The 17,521-nt window shown below is 39.1% G+C and overlaps 1 pseudogene; it reads right to left on the reverse strand.

The window, feature by feature from the left end:
- Positions 1-6,737: 6,737 nt before the first annotated feature.
- On the reverse strand, positions 6,738-7,381 carry LOC101600821 (annotated as a pseudogene).
- Between the last annotated feature and the right edge of the window lie 10,140 nt (positions 7,382-17,521).

Here is a 17,521-nt window from a genome sequence, read left to right on the forward strand (position 1 = left end):
AAAGAGACATCTCTATCACACCCTCCAGTGTCTCAAGTACTAGAGTTGACAAGGTTATGGAAAGAATCTAAGAGTCAAAAATTGAGAGAAGTGCTTTGGAGCACTGTCTTCCAGACAGAAAATAGTCACTGTATTCATACCCTCAAGAGGCTGTAGGTACCTGCTGAAGACCTGCACAATATTAGACCCATCAACAGTGATAATGGATCATAGGGGTGAAGGAGAAGAATTAAAGAAGAAGAGGGAATAGTAGAAAAGCACAGGGTTTCAGTGAGAAGAGTTGTAGATGTAGAGTTGGGACAAAGGAGGGTAGTAGGAAATCCACAGACTACACATTCTTCTCAGCAGCCCATGGAACATTCTCTAAAATAGACCAAATACTGGGTCACAAAGACTGCCTCCACATATTTAGGAAAATTGACATAATTCCCTGCATGATATCAGATCACAATGCTATATTGCTAAAAATCAACAACAAAAGACCCACCAAGAATCCCAATGGCACCTGGAAACTGAACAGCACACTTTTAAACAACAAATGGATAGTGGATGAAATAAAAAATGAAATTGCAAAATTTCTGGAATTGAATGACAATAAGAAAACATTATACCAAAACTTATGGGACACAATGAAGGAGGTCCTCAGGGGAAAATTCATAGCACTCAATGCCTTCATAAAAAAAAACAAAACAAAACAAAAAAAAAAAACAGAAAGATCCCAAATCAATAACCTAACCATCCCCCTAACGGCACTGGAAAAACAAGAAAAATCCAACCCAAAGAGCTCCAGAAGGAAAGAAATAATTAAAATTAGAGCAGAAATTAATGAATTGGAAACCAAGGAAACAATTAAGACAATTGACAAAACAAAGAGCTGGTTCTTTGAAAAAATAAACAAGATTGACAAACCTCTGGTCAATTTGATCAAGCAAAAAAAGGAGAAACTTCAAATTAACAAAATTCAAAATGAAAAAGGAGAGATCACAACAGACATAAGTGAAATTGGGAGAATCATCAGGACTTATTTCAAAAACCTCTACTCCACAAAACTGGATAATGGGGAGGAGATGGATAAATTCCTGGATACATACCATCTATCAAAGCTAAACTCAGAGCAGATTAATCACTTCAGTGAAGCCATCACACTCATGGAGTTTGAAAAAGTAATAAAAAAAACCTCCCCAAAAAGAAGAGTCCAGGACCAGATGGCTTCTCAGCTGAATTCTTTCAAACCTTCATGGAAGAACTCAAACCAATCTTCCTAAAACTGTGCCACACAATTGAAGAACAGGGAAAGCTACCCAACTCCTTTTATGAAGCTAGTATCGCCCTAATTCCAAAATCAGGCAGAGATGCCACAAGAAAAGAAAACTACCGGCCTATTTCCCTAATGAACTTAGATGCAAAGATTCTGAACAAAATCCTCGCAAACCGAATCCAACTACACATCAAAAGCATTATCCACCTTGATTATATAAATTTTTAATAAAATTTAACTTAATTTTTTCTTGAACACATTGATCAGTGTACTTTTCAATAAAGAATCCTGAGAAGTTGGACCCATGAAAAAAGCATCATGATGACCTGTTATGTGATCACCAGTGATTCTGTGATGTGTCAAAGATTAGCTTTCTGGAAGTGTGGGGAATTGTATCAGCATACAATTTTGTTTCCCCTGTTTCCTTCCATATTATTAAGCTAAAGTCAAACTCCATAAAGTACCTCTTTAGCAGTAACATAAAACGTTCACAGAGCTATAATGGAACAGAGATAAAACATAAAACAGGGGCTCTCTCTTCCCCTTTGGCAACCTGTTTGATATTTATTTATTTGACAGAGAAAGAGGGAGAGGGAGAGTGAAAGAGAGAGAGAGAGAGAATGGGCGCACAAGGATCTTAAGGCTCTGCAAACATACTCCGGATGCATGTGTCCTCTTGTGCATCTAGCTAACTTGGGTCCTGGGGAATCAAACCTAGATCCTTTGGTTTTGTAGGCAAATGCCTTAACCACTAAGCCATCCCTCCAGCCCTGGCATCCTGTTTGAAATCATATCACCAATGAGTCATGTTTATTCTTTTATTGCATATTCTTCTGCTCACAGTGAAAAGGACAGGAAAGAAATATGCCAGAAACAATTCACATAGGATCAGTATCATCTTGCCAAGGAACTTTTTTCCCCATAACTGTGACTTTTTTCAGCAATGTTTACCAACTTACTCATTAATTAGGCAGTAATACAAATGCAAAAACAGATGCATCCAAAACAAAAGTCAGATGAGAACACTGCAAGGAGACAGCTGTCTGTAAGCCAGGAAGAGAGGTCTCTCCATGAACCACTCTGGCTGGCATCTGATCTTAGGCTTGTGCCCTCCAGAACTGATTATATGCCCAATATTATTCCAGTAGGTAGAAGACATCCTTTATAGGGGAGGATCCTTGTTCTCAACATCTTTTTGGTATCTCTTACATGAAATCCTAAAATTTAGCCAGAAATTTATTTTTTATTCATCTATTTATTTGAGAGAGGGAGAGAGAGAGGCAGATAGTGAGAGGAGGGGTGCACCAGGCCTCTAGTCAAACAAACTGCAGACACATGCACCAGCTTGTTCATCTGGCTTCTCTTGGGTCCTATATAATTGAACCAGGATCCTTTGGCTTTGTAGACAAATACCTTACTTGCTAAGCCATCTCTCCAAGCCTGGAAATTTATTTTTTTATAAACTTAAGCTGTTGTCTATATTCAGGGGAGTAGAGGAAACAAATGATTCTGCATCTGATTTTTGATATCTTGTTCACATAATGTATCTAAACAAAATTAATAAGTATCATACCATTAAAAATGCAAAACTATGCTTTCTTCTTAGATTACTATTGCATAAATAATATATTTCTTATAAATAGGTAAGAGAGAGACAATATACTAAAATACTTAAAGTCATGAGGAGGAAGATGTGTTAGAAGTAGACAGGAAGCAACACATAGGCTGTAAGTAGACAACATTAAAAGAGCTGCAGTCACATGGAGGATTAGTGTAAGTGGAGAAGCAGTTAGTCCCTTGACCCCACCTTGATGCCCTTGGATGGTGTAATGTGCTTGGTCCACTGCAAGATGCTGACTCACAGAGTCTGGTCTGGAGCATAGTATCTTTGAATTTAGGCAAATTTTTGACTTATCCTATCAAGAAGCTATTACTTTTAAAAAAATAAACAAAACTAAAATAGCAACTTTAATCCCAGCACTTGGGAGGATCACTGTGAGTTAAAGGCCAGGCTGAGACTACATAGCAAATTCCAGGTCATCCTGGGCTACTGCGAGACTCTACCTCAAAAAATAAAACAAAATAAAAATACATAAAGAAATAAAAATGTAGACTATATTAATGCTCTCCAAATGTATTTCCCCTGAATGTTACCTATGCTAATGAATAGTCTCAGTTTTCCACTGTCACTCAAATCTCCCTGGACACATTGCTACTTCTATACTAATGTTTAATCTAGTCACCAAGTCATATTGCTTCTACCTTCCTAATAGATTTCAATTGCTTTCCTGGTTTCCTATCTGGCTTGCTACAGTATGCTCATTAGTTACTTTCTCCACTACCTCTGGTTCATTTTACTCTACTTGCCCCATTTAAAATGCCCTCATAACTCTCCAGTTGCCTTTAGAATAAAATTCAAGTTTAGCATAGATTCCCTATGGTTTTAGTGGTTAAATTGAAACCTCAGTAATATAAAGAGGGATACAGACAGGGTAAAAATGGAAAGATCTGGGCATATGATAGCACATGCCCTGTGGAGAAAAAGGAGCTGCTGACAGTACTCATCACTCATGGTCATATCAATGCTAGTATAACAGCCATTTTTTAAAAAAATTTAATTTTATGTATTTATTTATTTGAGAGCGACAGACAGTGGGGGGAGAGAGAGCTGATATTTTTTTCTATTATTATTATTATTATTAATTTTTTATTAATTAGTTTTGTAGTCAGTGAATAGTCAATTTGGTATCATTGTTAGGCTCATCCATGTCCTACCCCCTCCCCATGGCTCCTCCTTGTTGAGGTATATGGGTCATGCATTGTGGAGTTATCCCACAGTTATGAGTGGGATAAATGTCTCTGCATATCATGATCCAACATGTGTCTCTGACATTCTTTCTGCCCCCTCTTTCGCAAAATTTCCCTGAGCCATGTTGGGCTCATTTTTGGTCTGCTTCAGTGATAAGGTGTTGGGGGCCTCTTAGTCTCTAGATCTCTGATTTGGTAGGAGTTGATTTTTCTCTGTGTTGATCTCCTTCCCCCTTGTGCTGGTACGCACTTCACCAAGCAAACAGCGCCCTTGCTTGTTTTGCCCTGGTTGCCCATGTAGCACCTTCTGGCACTAGATGTGCTGACTGTCTGGGCACTAACTCTCTTCCAACTTCCAGCCATGCCATTCCATTCTACATGTCAACCACATAAGGTGTCTTCAGCAGTAGGGTCTTACCACTAACCTTTGGTAGGTCATCAAGTACTCTGACAGATATCTGTCTTACTTTTAGGAAACCTTGTAAGTATCTTTGATCAAAAGCTCATTATGGATGATAGCCAGCTGATATTCTTTTTTTGTTTTGTTTTTGTTTTTTTCATTTTTAAACACTCACCTTTATTGACAAAATAGGCTCCTATTCATTCCATATTTTCAGACATAAATTTACAGTTTTATTAAAAAAAAAAACCCAGGGATGTAAAACTGTTGCCAAAAACAAGTAAGTGTCTCTCAGCATGTATGACCTTGAAATTATATCCAAGCAATAAATTAACTTATTTATTTATAAAAATAATTATCAAGTAATGTCTTATAATAGGGCTGCCACAGACTTACTCTCAGCTGTGTAGCTTATTTTCTTTCTTACCTGGGGTAAAACTATATGAAAGAATGTGTCATTAAGTTAGGGAGCTTTCCTAAAAATCAATAGGAAAAAAATCTTAAAAATAAAAAACCTTCACTTGTAAAACACTAGTTAAGGCCTCTGAATGAGAAATCTTTAATGTTTGGGCCATTAGCCCTTTCCTGATAATCCCCATTCACCTACTCATTCTAAACTGAACATACAGAAAATTTCTGAAGTGAACAGTAGTTTGAGTTTACCCTTATATGAAATTATATGTAAAAATCATAACATATGTACTCAAAAGTAGAATTATTTGTGCTAATTTTAGCATGTTATTAATATAAATATAATATGTTTAATCATGTTTGGTACTCAGCTTTCTAATCACTACAAAATAAGGAAAATTTAGGCTTCAATTGGTGTTAAAGCAGATTTCTATATCTGGTAGCTTTTAAAAACACACGTTAAAAATATGTCATTTTTTTTTAAAACAAAAGAAAACAAACACTTGTAGGTCCAAAGATTTACACCCCCTTTCTGAATGAAATATCTTAAGAAAAAAAACTTTACAGGTTATGAGAACCAGAAGGAGCTAAAATAGATCCCGGGCATTTTTTAAAAAATATTTGAATCTAGTACTTAGGTATTTTAAGAGTTAATTACAAAAAAAAAAAAAAAAAAAAAAAGGAGGGGGTAGATTCCTTGAGCCAAAGGAATTCCAAATTTGAGATGTGCATACCTATTTTGCTGCATCAAACATTTCAACTGTCAGCTGAATGCACTGTAGTCAGTTCTTAACTATCAGCAAAAAAAAGGAGTAAAAGCTTGTTTTCATTATTAACCAAGAACCAAAACTCAATTCTTTCAAGTAGTTTAACCTACTAAATGTGTCTATTGTAAGAAGTTATAAGATTGTCTTTCTTAGAAAGTAATCTTCCTTCTCTTTCATTCCTGAACTATTTCATACTCAGAAGTCATAGGTAATTGCTGGTAAGTTAGCTATAACTAACCACCTCTTTTGTTGTGCATATAAAACATTCCTACAGCCTTTAAACCTGAATTGCCTTTGCCAAAGAGTTTAAACAAATGGGAAGGCAGCTGGAGCCTCGTGGTCTTAGCTCTACTGGCTAACACCAAACAGGAAGGGTAAACCGTGGCATGAGGAACTTGTACTCATAAACCACGGGCAAACTCACACTTTAAGATATGGATAATACGGGCTGGAGAGATGGCATAGCGGTTAAGTGCTTGCCTGTGAAGTCTAAGGACCCCCTTTCGAGGCTGGATTCCCCAGGACCCATGTTAGCCAGATGCACAAGGGGGTGCATGCATCTGGAGTTCATTTGCAGTTGCTGAAAGCCCTGGCATGCCCATTCTCTCTCTCGCTCTCTGTTGTGCCTCTTTCTGTCTCTGTCATTCTCAAATAAATAAATAAATAATCTTTAAAAAAATATGTACAATACTATGTAAGCATCTTTAACCTCTAAGTTATCTTCACAGCCCTTAAATTTGGACTATCTATGCATGCCCCAGGCATTACTGGGAGTGTCCAAGTCTGCTTACGGGTCACTCAGAAAGCCCCGGCACCGCTCAACGTGCTGCTGTGCTGCAGTCACGGAAAGCCTTCCCTTGTCCTCCGTCAGCGGCAGCTCGGCCTCTGCATCTCAGGTACGTTTGGGAGTGTAGTTTATGACCATTACTGGACATCTTCTGTTGTGATCTCTCAGCCAGTGCACTTGTACGCACTACAGAGGGGGTAGGGTTGACTGAAACAGTTTTCTGCTCATTCTTTCATGCGCCGGGGCCAGTCCTGGGGCCCACGTGCAGCAATGCGCAGAGCGAGGAGCCGCACACCTGACAGCCACTCAGCTCTTCCTCAGACTCAGGTCGCTGCTGGTCACTAGCGCCGACAAAGACGTGCTCTCCGACGCATCATCCTTCCGGAGGCTCAAAAACGATTCTCGAGTTATTTGGAGGATCTCTCTCAAGCCTTTGTTTTCTTGTTCAAGTTGAAATATTCGCTCCTGTTCCTTGCAACCCTGCTGTGCATCGATTTCAATAGCCTTCCTCATTACTGCGGCCATTTCCGTTATCTGGTCAACATGGGCTTGTAACTCCTTGGAGTGCTGTTCTTTTAGCTTCAATGTTATACCTGGATCATGTTTCTTGCTAGCCATCAGTAGTCTAAACATTTGTTCTCGATATTTGCTCATTATAAGCTCCAAGGTTGACTGATGCTCTTCCAGGGATGTGCGGAGTTCTTTACTCTCTTGCTGCGCTTCTCTGATTTGTCTGTTTTCTTGCTGGATCCCCATAACTAATGTGCATCGCGGGCGATGTCTTGCAACTTCATTAAGTTCTTGAATTTCTTCCTGACACTGCTTCATTGCTTCCACGCGCTTGCTGAGGGCTGGTCTGCTCAATGAGAGACTGCTGCGTCGCCATGGTCTCTCAGTCGCTCAACAAGGGCTTTGGCGTCAGCAAGCGCCTTCTCAATTGTGCGCCTCATCTTCGGCTTCCGTCCCTCGCAGCACCGAGGACGCCGGCAGTCCCGGGGGAAACCTAGACGCCGCGTCCCAGTTCCGCCTCTTCGCGAGCACGCGCCGAAACCCCACCGACCGCGGCACTGCGGACCCAACCCTGGCTAGGCCGAACCACCGCCCACCTGATATTCTAGACGGAAACTGTCAACCTGTTATCACTTTGCTTTGGAACCCATAGTGTCTGGTCCTTAGTGGTAGGAGGTTCCAAAAATTGTTTTGATTAAATTTCCCAAAGATGTAAGACCTTGTTTGGGTAAAGCCATTCATCTCCTAATGGCACCTAAACAATCCATCACTGACTGGTAGATTTGTCAGAGCAAGCAGAGAACTGTGTCATCTTCCCAGATAGACAACTTGAGAAAAAGAATACAGAGCAGAGAATTGAAAGTGGCACATAGAAGGTGGGGGAGCTGGAGGGTCTGAATTGCAGGATGCAAGGCCTTGTCTGCCTGTCCTCTCCTCCAACACACCAGTGTGAGGAGGTGGGGATACTTCTCTGGTCATCAAGCAAGCGTTTATTAAGTTTTGAACATTTCCAACATGAAGAATGATCTAAAAGAACCAATAACAAATATATTTTTTGCAATTTAATATGCCACTGCTGTTAACAAGTTGATGCAGATCTCAATCCTATGTATACTTTATCCCAGTAATCTACTGTATTGAACCCTCTTATCTGAATAAAAGAATAATGAAATGTTTATGGATGGTCATGTAGGAGGGATATAATGGAAAGCTTTGAATATCTCCTTTACAAATTCCTACCAAATAGTACAAAATTGTTTCTGATTAAAAAAAAAACCTCTTATTCTAATTTACAGTTTGAATAATATACAGGAATAGAAGAACATGTTCAACATTAGGAAAGGCAACAAATTTCACTATGTGAAAGAACCTGTAAGAGACATTTTTTTTTTCAGCAAATGAATGGAAATATTAAAGGGAAAAGGAGGGTATTAATGGAAATAAATTTAAAAACTATATCAACTCAGTACAATGTACAAATCTTATTTAAAATACTTAAAAATAGATCTCAGAATTATAGTGTTCAGACACAGACAACACACTACATGCATCTATTTATGTAAAATTCAAAGTCCAGGTGGTGGTTACCTTTGGTAGGGTAGGCACTGTGGGAGGGGCCATTCTGGAATGATGGTAATATATTTCCTTTTTATCAAGATCCTGACTATATTGGCCTATTCATTTATAAAAGTGGATTAAAGTATAAACTTTCTATTTAGACACATCTCTGCTATAAAATACATTTTTTTGCCGCTATAAACATGGTTGATCAAATTTCTCTGGACTGAGGTAAGAAAATAACTGGGTCTGTTGGTAACTCTACAGTCAGCTTTATTAGGGGTCTCCATATTGCTTTCCAAAGTGGTTGTACCATATTACATTCCCACCAACAGTAGATGAGAGTTCCTAATTCTCCACTTCCTGGCTAGCATTTATTTTCATTTGATGTTTTGATGTTTGCTATCCTTATTAGGGTAAGGTGAAATCTCATAGCTGTTTTAATTTGCATTTCCCTGATGATTAGGGATGATGAACTTTTTCTTAAGTGTGTGTTTGCCATTTGTATTTCTTCCTCTGTGAACTGCCTCTTCAGCTCTTTGCCCCATTTTGTGAGTGGGTTGTTTGACTTTTTATTGTTTAGGCTTTTGAGTTCTTTGTAGATTCTAGAGATTAGGCCTCTGTCAGTTGGATATTCAGCAAATAGTTTCTCCCATTCTGTGGGTAATCTATTGGCTTTGCTTATTGTATGCTTGTCTGTAACGAAACTCTTCACTTTCATGTGATCCCATTGGTTTAGTGACTATTTAAGATCATGAGCTACTGGGAATTTGTTCAGGAAATCTTTTTCCATTCCTATATCATGGAAAGTTCCTCCTATATTTTCTTCTAGTAGTAGCCGAGTTTCTGGTCTTATAAGAGCTGGAATCAACCAAGATGTCCATCACTAGAAGAATGGATAACTAAGATGTGGGATATCTACACAATGGAATTCTACACAGCAGTAAGAAAAAATGACACAGTAAAACTTGAGGAACAATGGTTGAACCTGGAACAGATCATTCTCAGTGAACTCACCGAATCATAGAAAGAAAATCTCTTCATAGACTCACTCATCCACAGCACCTAACCTGAATCTACCTAAGATGCCATCATATCCAGCTAACATACCAAGGACTAGACAATAGAGTGGGTGGGGAGAGGGGTATGGCAGGTGAGGGGGTGTGGGACACAAATCTAGACCCAAATGGCAATGGTACCATAAAATTCTACACCCTAAAAGGCAAACCAGATGGTTGAACCTTCACCAGGCCCTTAGAGGGAACACCTGAGACACAAGGCACTAGAGAGAGTATGATGAAGACTGATCTCAATCTTCTACAGCTTCTCTCTCTCTCTCTCTCAATTCTCTCTAACTCTTTTATATTAGTTATCTTTTTCTTCCTTCTCTTAGTGGGCACTAACTTGTAACTCCTAGTACCAGCATGTGGCTATCATCCACAATGAGCTTTTCATCAAAAAAAAAGACCTACAAGGTTTCCTAAAAGAAAGACCAATTTCTGTCAGAGTACTTGATGACCCACCAAAAGTTAGTGGTAAGACCCTATTGTTACAGACAACATATGCAGTTGACACATAAAATGGAATGACATGGCTGGAAACTGGAAAAGAGTCAGTCCATAGACAGCATGTCTAGTGCCAGAAGGTGCTACATGGGTGACTGGGAGAAAATGACCAATATATGTCCAAGCAACTCATGGTCTAACTTAATTAGCTGCAAATAACCTATTGTGATGCTCATACAAGTGCAATAGTGGCGCACAGGCATGGTGGGAAACCAACTGCTCTAGATTTGGCTAAATGATCTGCACAGTGGAACAGGACCCATATCTGGAGCTGGGAAACAAGTTAGAACCATGTCCAAACATGAGCCAGCTCTCCATTATCAAGCTACCACCAATTGTGGGCTACAAGAGGGCCTCCACCTATTAAATTCTCTATAAAAAAGTAAGTGTTATCCCATTTGTCTGCTGCTAAAATTACTCTCTGTTGGAGAATCTGCTTCTCTTTTTCAGATAGATGCAGATCCTAAGGAGAGAACCACCCTATTATTCCTCAAAAGGGCCCCAGGTTAAACTAAGAATAATTGGTGAAACAAGCAAGGGTGCTGTTTTCTTGGTGAACTGGGTACCAGCACAGGGTGAAGGAGAGAGACACAGAAAACAATCAACTCCTGCCAAATCAGATATCCAGAGACACAGAGGCTCCCTATACCTCACCACTGAAGCAGACCAAAAATGAACCCAACCTGGCTCAGGAAATTTTGTGGAAGAGGGGGCAGAAAGAATGTAAGATCCATACATTGGGTCATGATACTCAGAGACATTTCTCCTACCCATAAATGTGGGCTAGCTCTACAATGCAAGACCCATACACCTCAACAAAGAGGGGCCAGGGAGAGGGGTTAGGATATGAACGAGCCTAACAATAGTACCAACTTGACTGTATTCACTGAGTACAAAACTAATTAATAAACAAATAATTTTAAAAAATAAAATAAAATGGATTTTTTAAATATAATTTTTTACAAGAGATTTGAATACTGATATTTAATGTCTTTAAGGAACTGTTAGGATTTTGTTGATGTGTTTGTTATTAGAGATGCTAGATTTTAGAAAAGTTTGTATTTTAGAAACACATTGAAATATATGTGTGTGAAATGTGATGCTTGAGATTGTCTTTAGAAAGTGATTGTCAATGCAAAGTTGATTAGGCTGAATGCCCCTCTCTGCATTGTTGAAAAATTACCCCATGGACAAGCAGGAAGGAAGGGACTCTGTGTAAGGGGTATACAAGAGTGGGTAAAGAGAGAATGGTGGCATGAAATTATGATCATGCTATATTACACACACTTATAGATGTTTTTAATAAAATGTTTAAAACAATAAAAAAAGAAAAATCCCCCCACAAATGTCACTGTAGTGCTGAGCAGATAGTTTGTTGGTAGAATTCTTGCCCAGCATGAGTGAAATCTTGGATTTGATCCCCAACATTGTATAAACTAGGTATGGTGGTATATACTCCCAGAACTCTGGAGGTGGGGAGAGGAAGATCAGAAATTTAAGGTTATCCTTGGATTATCCTTGGGTGGAGTTGTAGTTACCTTCTTTTTGCTAAAACAAAACATCATAAAACACCAAACTAAAAGTAGCTGATGGGAGGAAAAAGGTTATTTCAACTTAACAGTCTCAAGGGGAAGATTCATCATGGCAGGGAAGAGATGGTAGAGTAAAGGTTGAACATCACATCTTGCCTCAACAGGTGGAAAATAGCATCAAGTGTGAACTGAGGTCTGGCAAGGGGGAATCTGGACTATGACACCCAAAGCCCACCTTGAGCAAGACTCCATTTCCCAAATTGTCACCAGTTGGGGACTAAGTATTCAAAACTCAAGAGACTATAGGGTAATATCTCATTTAAAAGACTAGCTCAGGTACTTGAGTCCTTGTGTCAAAAACAAAACCAAAACAAAAAGTGTATGTAGGATTCCCTTTAGAGACTTCTCTTTCTGATTCCATCTCCCCACCTGCACTCCGCCATGCATGCTCCTGGGACTTTCTCCTTTCTCTCTTCTCTCATCATTGTACTCTATCTCACAGGAGGTAGCCCACTAATTAGCGCCTTTAGTCCAATGCCCTTCACAGTCCGGGCAGCTTAACTGGACTCTATTACTACTGACAGAGCATACTAATCCTACAGATTGGGTGCTCAGCTTGCATCAGAAGTGAGTTTATGAAAACAATCAACAAATTGGATAGTTTTCTTCCTAAGAAGAGAAAGTATCCTAACTACCTAATGTTTTCCCCCTTATTCTCTCCCTTCTCTTTTTTCCCTTCTCTTTCCAAATAAGTTCAAACATGTATAGGTAAAATTCATTTCTTGATAATTGAGTACTGTGATTGGCAAAGGGAGACCATTGTTAGGCCTCCCTGTTGTGACCACAAATTTAAACAATTTTGTAAAATCCTCAGAAGCTCTGTTGTCCAAAGGTGATCTCTAAAATTGTTCCCTATTCTTAGACTTTATTCTTTGAAATCTTCAATCTTCTCCATAATGGAAATGGGCATTAGGTTTTCCTTAAACTGAGTAGTTTTAAACTTAGAGAGAAAAAGGAAGAGAGCTCACTTAAGAGTAGTCAATGACTGAATGGGGATTTCTGGAAAAGGTTGGTGAGAACAAAAACCTTCAGGCTTATTGTTATGTGGAAAGGAGGGAAAGGCTCATCTAAATGAGACATTTTTTTCCAGAAACAGGGCTGGTATAGAATAATTTACTTGAACTGGTCTCAAAACATACATTCTTTAGCCTAGAAGCAAAACACTCAAAACCGTACTTGATTTAGGAATTAATAAACAGATGTAATTTCTGAAAAATTAAAACATTTTATCAAACTCCATGAAACTCACAATTCTGTGAGATACTAAGCTACAAGGTACTTTATCACATATTCACAGCTTTAAGCCTTAGGCCTGAGCATAACATGGATAGCCACTTGCTCAGCAGTGGGGGCCTTTCAGTTCTCTCCCAGCCACGGGAAGATCAGTTTGCCTCCTCCATTTACACTTTTGCCTCTCCCACCCAAAAGATGGCCTCAATTTAGAGAAGCTCTGTGTGACCTCACTGAGCAAATATCTACATGACCATCTGCTCCCATTGCCTGCTAAGATTGTGTTGCACAGAAAAAAATTAAAAATCCAATGGGAACAAATGCTGGCGAGGGTGTGGGGAAAGAGGAACCCATGTTCACTGTTGGTAGGAGTATAAACTGGTGCTGCTATGATGGAAATCAGTGTGGAGCTTTCTCAAAAAAGGTAGAACTGTATCTACCATATGACTTAGCTATATTACTCCTACATATATACCCTAAGAACTATACTGCAGAGATACTTGCTTTTTCACATTTATTGCTGCTCCAGTTATACAAAGCAGCTAGGAAGTAGAATCATATTACATGTTTACTGATTGATGAATGGATAATAAAGATGTGACATATATACACAGTATTCCATTCAGCTTTAAAGAAAAATAAAATAAGCAGGAAAGTGGATGATGGATCTAGATTATATTACACTAAGTGAGGTAACCAGACCCAAAAGGATAAATGTCACATGTTCATTTTCATGGGTGGATCATAACTCCAAATTTCAAATTTTATATGTAAGTTGAAGTTAGAGTCAGTAGAGAAGCTAGAAAGGAATTATGGCATGGAAGAAGGGAGAGCTGAAGGGGAAGGTCTAGTAGATATGTAAGTAGACAGGTGGGATACTTTCAGTGAAAGGGTTAATGTAGTCAGGAGAGGGGGATGGAGTAAAGGAAGAAGTGGGGGAAGCTTTTAACTAAAACTAAATACCTTTTGAAAATGTCATTTAGAAACCTAACTCTTTGTTAGCTAATGACAATTATATGATATAAAAAGAATGAAAGGGAGTGTATCTGTTTGGGCAGGTATCCTGTATAAGTACATAATGCTGAGATCATAAGCCATAACTTGTTGTAGGAAAACCCCAGTTCTGGCAGTTGGATACCTACCAGTAGCTTGTTGGTCAAGGAGGCCTCTGTGGCTCCTAAAACAATATAGGCCATTGTCAAGGCTCTTGATTGCCCTACAGAACTATATGGTAAAACCATACTGCTGAAGTAACCACATGTTTTGATTACAAGACACTGAGACATCAAGCTGGAACTGAGCTGGGAGACTCCTTTTTCTGCCTTTCTATCATATCATAGTGCTGGAGAGTGACATATAGGCTACCAGGGAAGGAAAATAATTAATAGTCTTATCCAGTGGTGGATCTATCATGTGTTCTACACAGCTGACTGGCCAGGCAAGATGCTTCCATTGATGAAACAGTGGCATGACTGCTATGGTATAACCAGCTGCTCTCTAAGTGAATTTAAGGCTAATATCACTGAAGGGAACTCATTCCTGGTACTGCAAACTGAGTCAATAGTCTATAGCAGGGGCATGCTCACTTAGGGAAGATGGTGGAGAATACTGTGGAAAGATTGTAAGAGCCTCAGGGTGAGTGGACATACCATGAGGCAATGTGTTCCCCCTCCCAGACTGACTGAGGCCTCTTGGACCTCACAATGAATTCCAGTGACCCCACCAAAAGAAGACCCTCAGCATAATTGGGGTGGGGTGAGGGAGTTAAATACTACAACCTTTTATTTAAAAAAATCATAAAATAATTTTTTTTTTTGTTTTTCTGAAGTAGGGTCTCACTCTGGTCCAGAGTGACCTAGAATTAACTATGTAGTCTCAGGGTGGCCTTGAACTCATGGCAATCCTCCTACATCTGCCTCCTGAGTGCTGAGATTAAAGGCATGTGCCACCATGCCCAGCCAATAAATAATATTTTTAAAACCCTATGGCAGGGAAGAACACAGACTCTAGAGGGGAAATCACCATTATTGTTTTGTTAAATGGATATGTTGTACCCACATAATTGTCCTATAAATATTTATTTTTATTATGTTTATTCTCTTATTCTCACTTTTGGACAGAGAGGTTTCTTTTTGTAGATCGTAGTGACTACTGGGGACCCTCAAAACTACTCAAACTTCTGAGAATAAGTAGCTGTTGAATACTCAGTGCTAAATGACATGTCTCTAATGGTCCAGTCAAGGCTCAATGAACATTTCAGAAGAAGGGGCAGAAAAACCTGAGGTTGAGGAGGAGTGCTTTGGAACACTATTTTCTTTTTAATTGAGAACATATTTTGTATAGATACTATTTTCTGAACATGAAGTGGCTGTTGCATTTATGACCCCCTCAGCAACTGTTACTGCTTGCATCAGACCTACATGATACTGGGCCCATTTCATTTCAACATGGATGATGTAGCAGGGTCAAAAATTAAACAGACATCATAATAGAAATGGACCTAATCAGAAAGAAGAAGGGGTTCATGGGAGGGGGCTATGGTTGGAAGATTACACAAAATGAGAAGTAATGGTGAAGACCATGGCTAAAATACAGAAAGTACAAATATAAAAATTGTGAATAAGGAAAAGAAAGAAGAACTAAAGGAAGGAAGGAAAAAAGAAAGAAAGAAAGAAAGAAAGAAAGAAAGAAAGAAAGAAAGAAAGAAAGAAAGAGAAAGAAAGAGCTTTCTAAGCACAATATCAATTCAGGTAACTGTAGAATTCTTGGGAGAAATTCAATGAACCTTAAAGGCATTCAATAGACTCTCCACAACATGGGCTGAAAATAATGGTGGAGCAGGTAAGTTACCTGTGAGTTCAGGGAAGATACTGAGAGACTGCATTCCAAAGATTCTCTAGCCTTCTGGTAGCTTTGTATTACTTACTTTGGACCTCTCTCATACCTGGAGGCCACTGTAGGCCAGTGCAGAGTGATCTGACTGTTGCTGACAAAATTCACAGCAGCGCAGGTTTTTTGAGAACATATGATGATTCATGCCTACCACTTTAACCAATAGCTAGATATTCTCTCTTGAAGGTATAAAGTTCTAATCTGGTTGGGAAAACTGTTATGTAGGTTTCAGGTGCTATTAATCACATTATTAGCTTTGGGGTTGATGAAAACTATTGGTCTGTTAAGAATGCCTTTTAAAGGTTTTTTTGTTTGTTTGTTTTTATTTATTTATTTATTTGAGAGCGACAGACACAGAGAGAAAGACAGATAGAGGAAGAGAGAGAGAATGGGCGCGCCAGGGCTTTCAGCCTCTGCAAACGAACTCCAGACACGTGCTCCCCCTTGTGCATCTGGCTAACGTGGGGACCTGGGGAACCGAGCCTCGAACTGGGGTCCTTAGGCTTCACAGGCAAGCGCTTAATCGCTAAGCCATATCTCCAGCCCCCTTTTAAAGGTTTTGATAGTCACAAGGCTGTTAGATCAAACACAGAGATGGGTAATGAATAACTTTCGAAGGGATTTAAAATAAGCCATGATAATTTGGCTCTGAATCTGAATATTACAACTCTTTACTACCATACGGTTCTGTGTTGCTTCTGATAAAGCCAAAATACCTGCTATAGATACATATGTGAGGCAGCAAAAGTGTTCTGAGAATGGGATCCTGGTCAGATTGCCAGAGACTGCCAAATCTTTTCTTATGTTTAAAATAAAGAGATTTTAACCGTGTGATAATCAAAGTTCCTCTGGCACAGACTTTTGTGAGGATTAAATACTTTAGTATGTATAAATCCTCAGAACAGAGCCTCCTGCCCCGTCTTCAATACTCAGGAAATATCACATGTTTTGGATTGAGTGTGTTGACCAAATATCTGAGAATGAGGGTGCTGTTGATATAGTGATTAAAGGAATTTTAAAGGTAGATTCAAACTGTGCTTTCAAATCATGCCTTACATGCAAGGCCTTTTAGTGACACACCAAAGCTCAAGTGACGGAAGGAAGAGTTCCAAGGCAACACTGCACCTGCAGGAAAGAGGGATAGGTCTTCATTAGTCATCAGTTCAATGACCTGCCTGGGATTAAGGAGCCCATCCATCCCTTTCGGTTTAGGAGGAGTGTGCGTTTTGATGGGTTGCTTCTTCTTTGAAGCTGAGTAGTACTTATGTCACTGTTTCTTTGATTAGAAACATATTAAAGTTTTAAAAAGAAGTGGCATGTTGTGGTTCCTGTGCCTCTCTTCCTCTTTTTTAAAATCAAATCACCTAGACTTATTAAACTGTACTTATTTTATATTTTAGCAGAAGTCCAAAAATAAAATAAATAGAACTGACAGCATGAAGTTTGAATCTGACAAACATTTCTCTCAAAATGCTAGAAGATAGTCCAGATTTGATGTTTTTCACCAGATATAATTAGTAGAGAGCCTGTCACTCCACTGCCTGGCTTTTCTTGTTCACAACTGCCCACATCTCCAGACAGTTGGTCAGGGTTATGGCCACTGGTGGTAGCCATGAAGTAGGAAGATGTTGACCTCTCTGAGTCCTAAGCAGACTACCAGCTGCTTAACTAAAACCCAAGCATACAGATGAATTAAGTTACTTAACAACCTAACAGCAGACATAACAGATCTAAGAAAAGATTC

The sequence above is a fragment of the Jaculus jaculus genome, chromosome 10, assembly GCF_020740685.1.
Source record: "Jaculus jaculus isolate mJacJac1 chromosome 10, mJacJac1.mat.Y.cur, whole genome shotgun sequence".
Taxonomy (NCBI): domain Eukaryota; kingdom Metazoa; phylum Chordata; class Mammalia; order Rodentia; family Dipodidae; genus Jaculus; species Jaculus jaculus.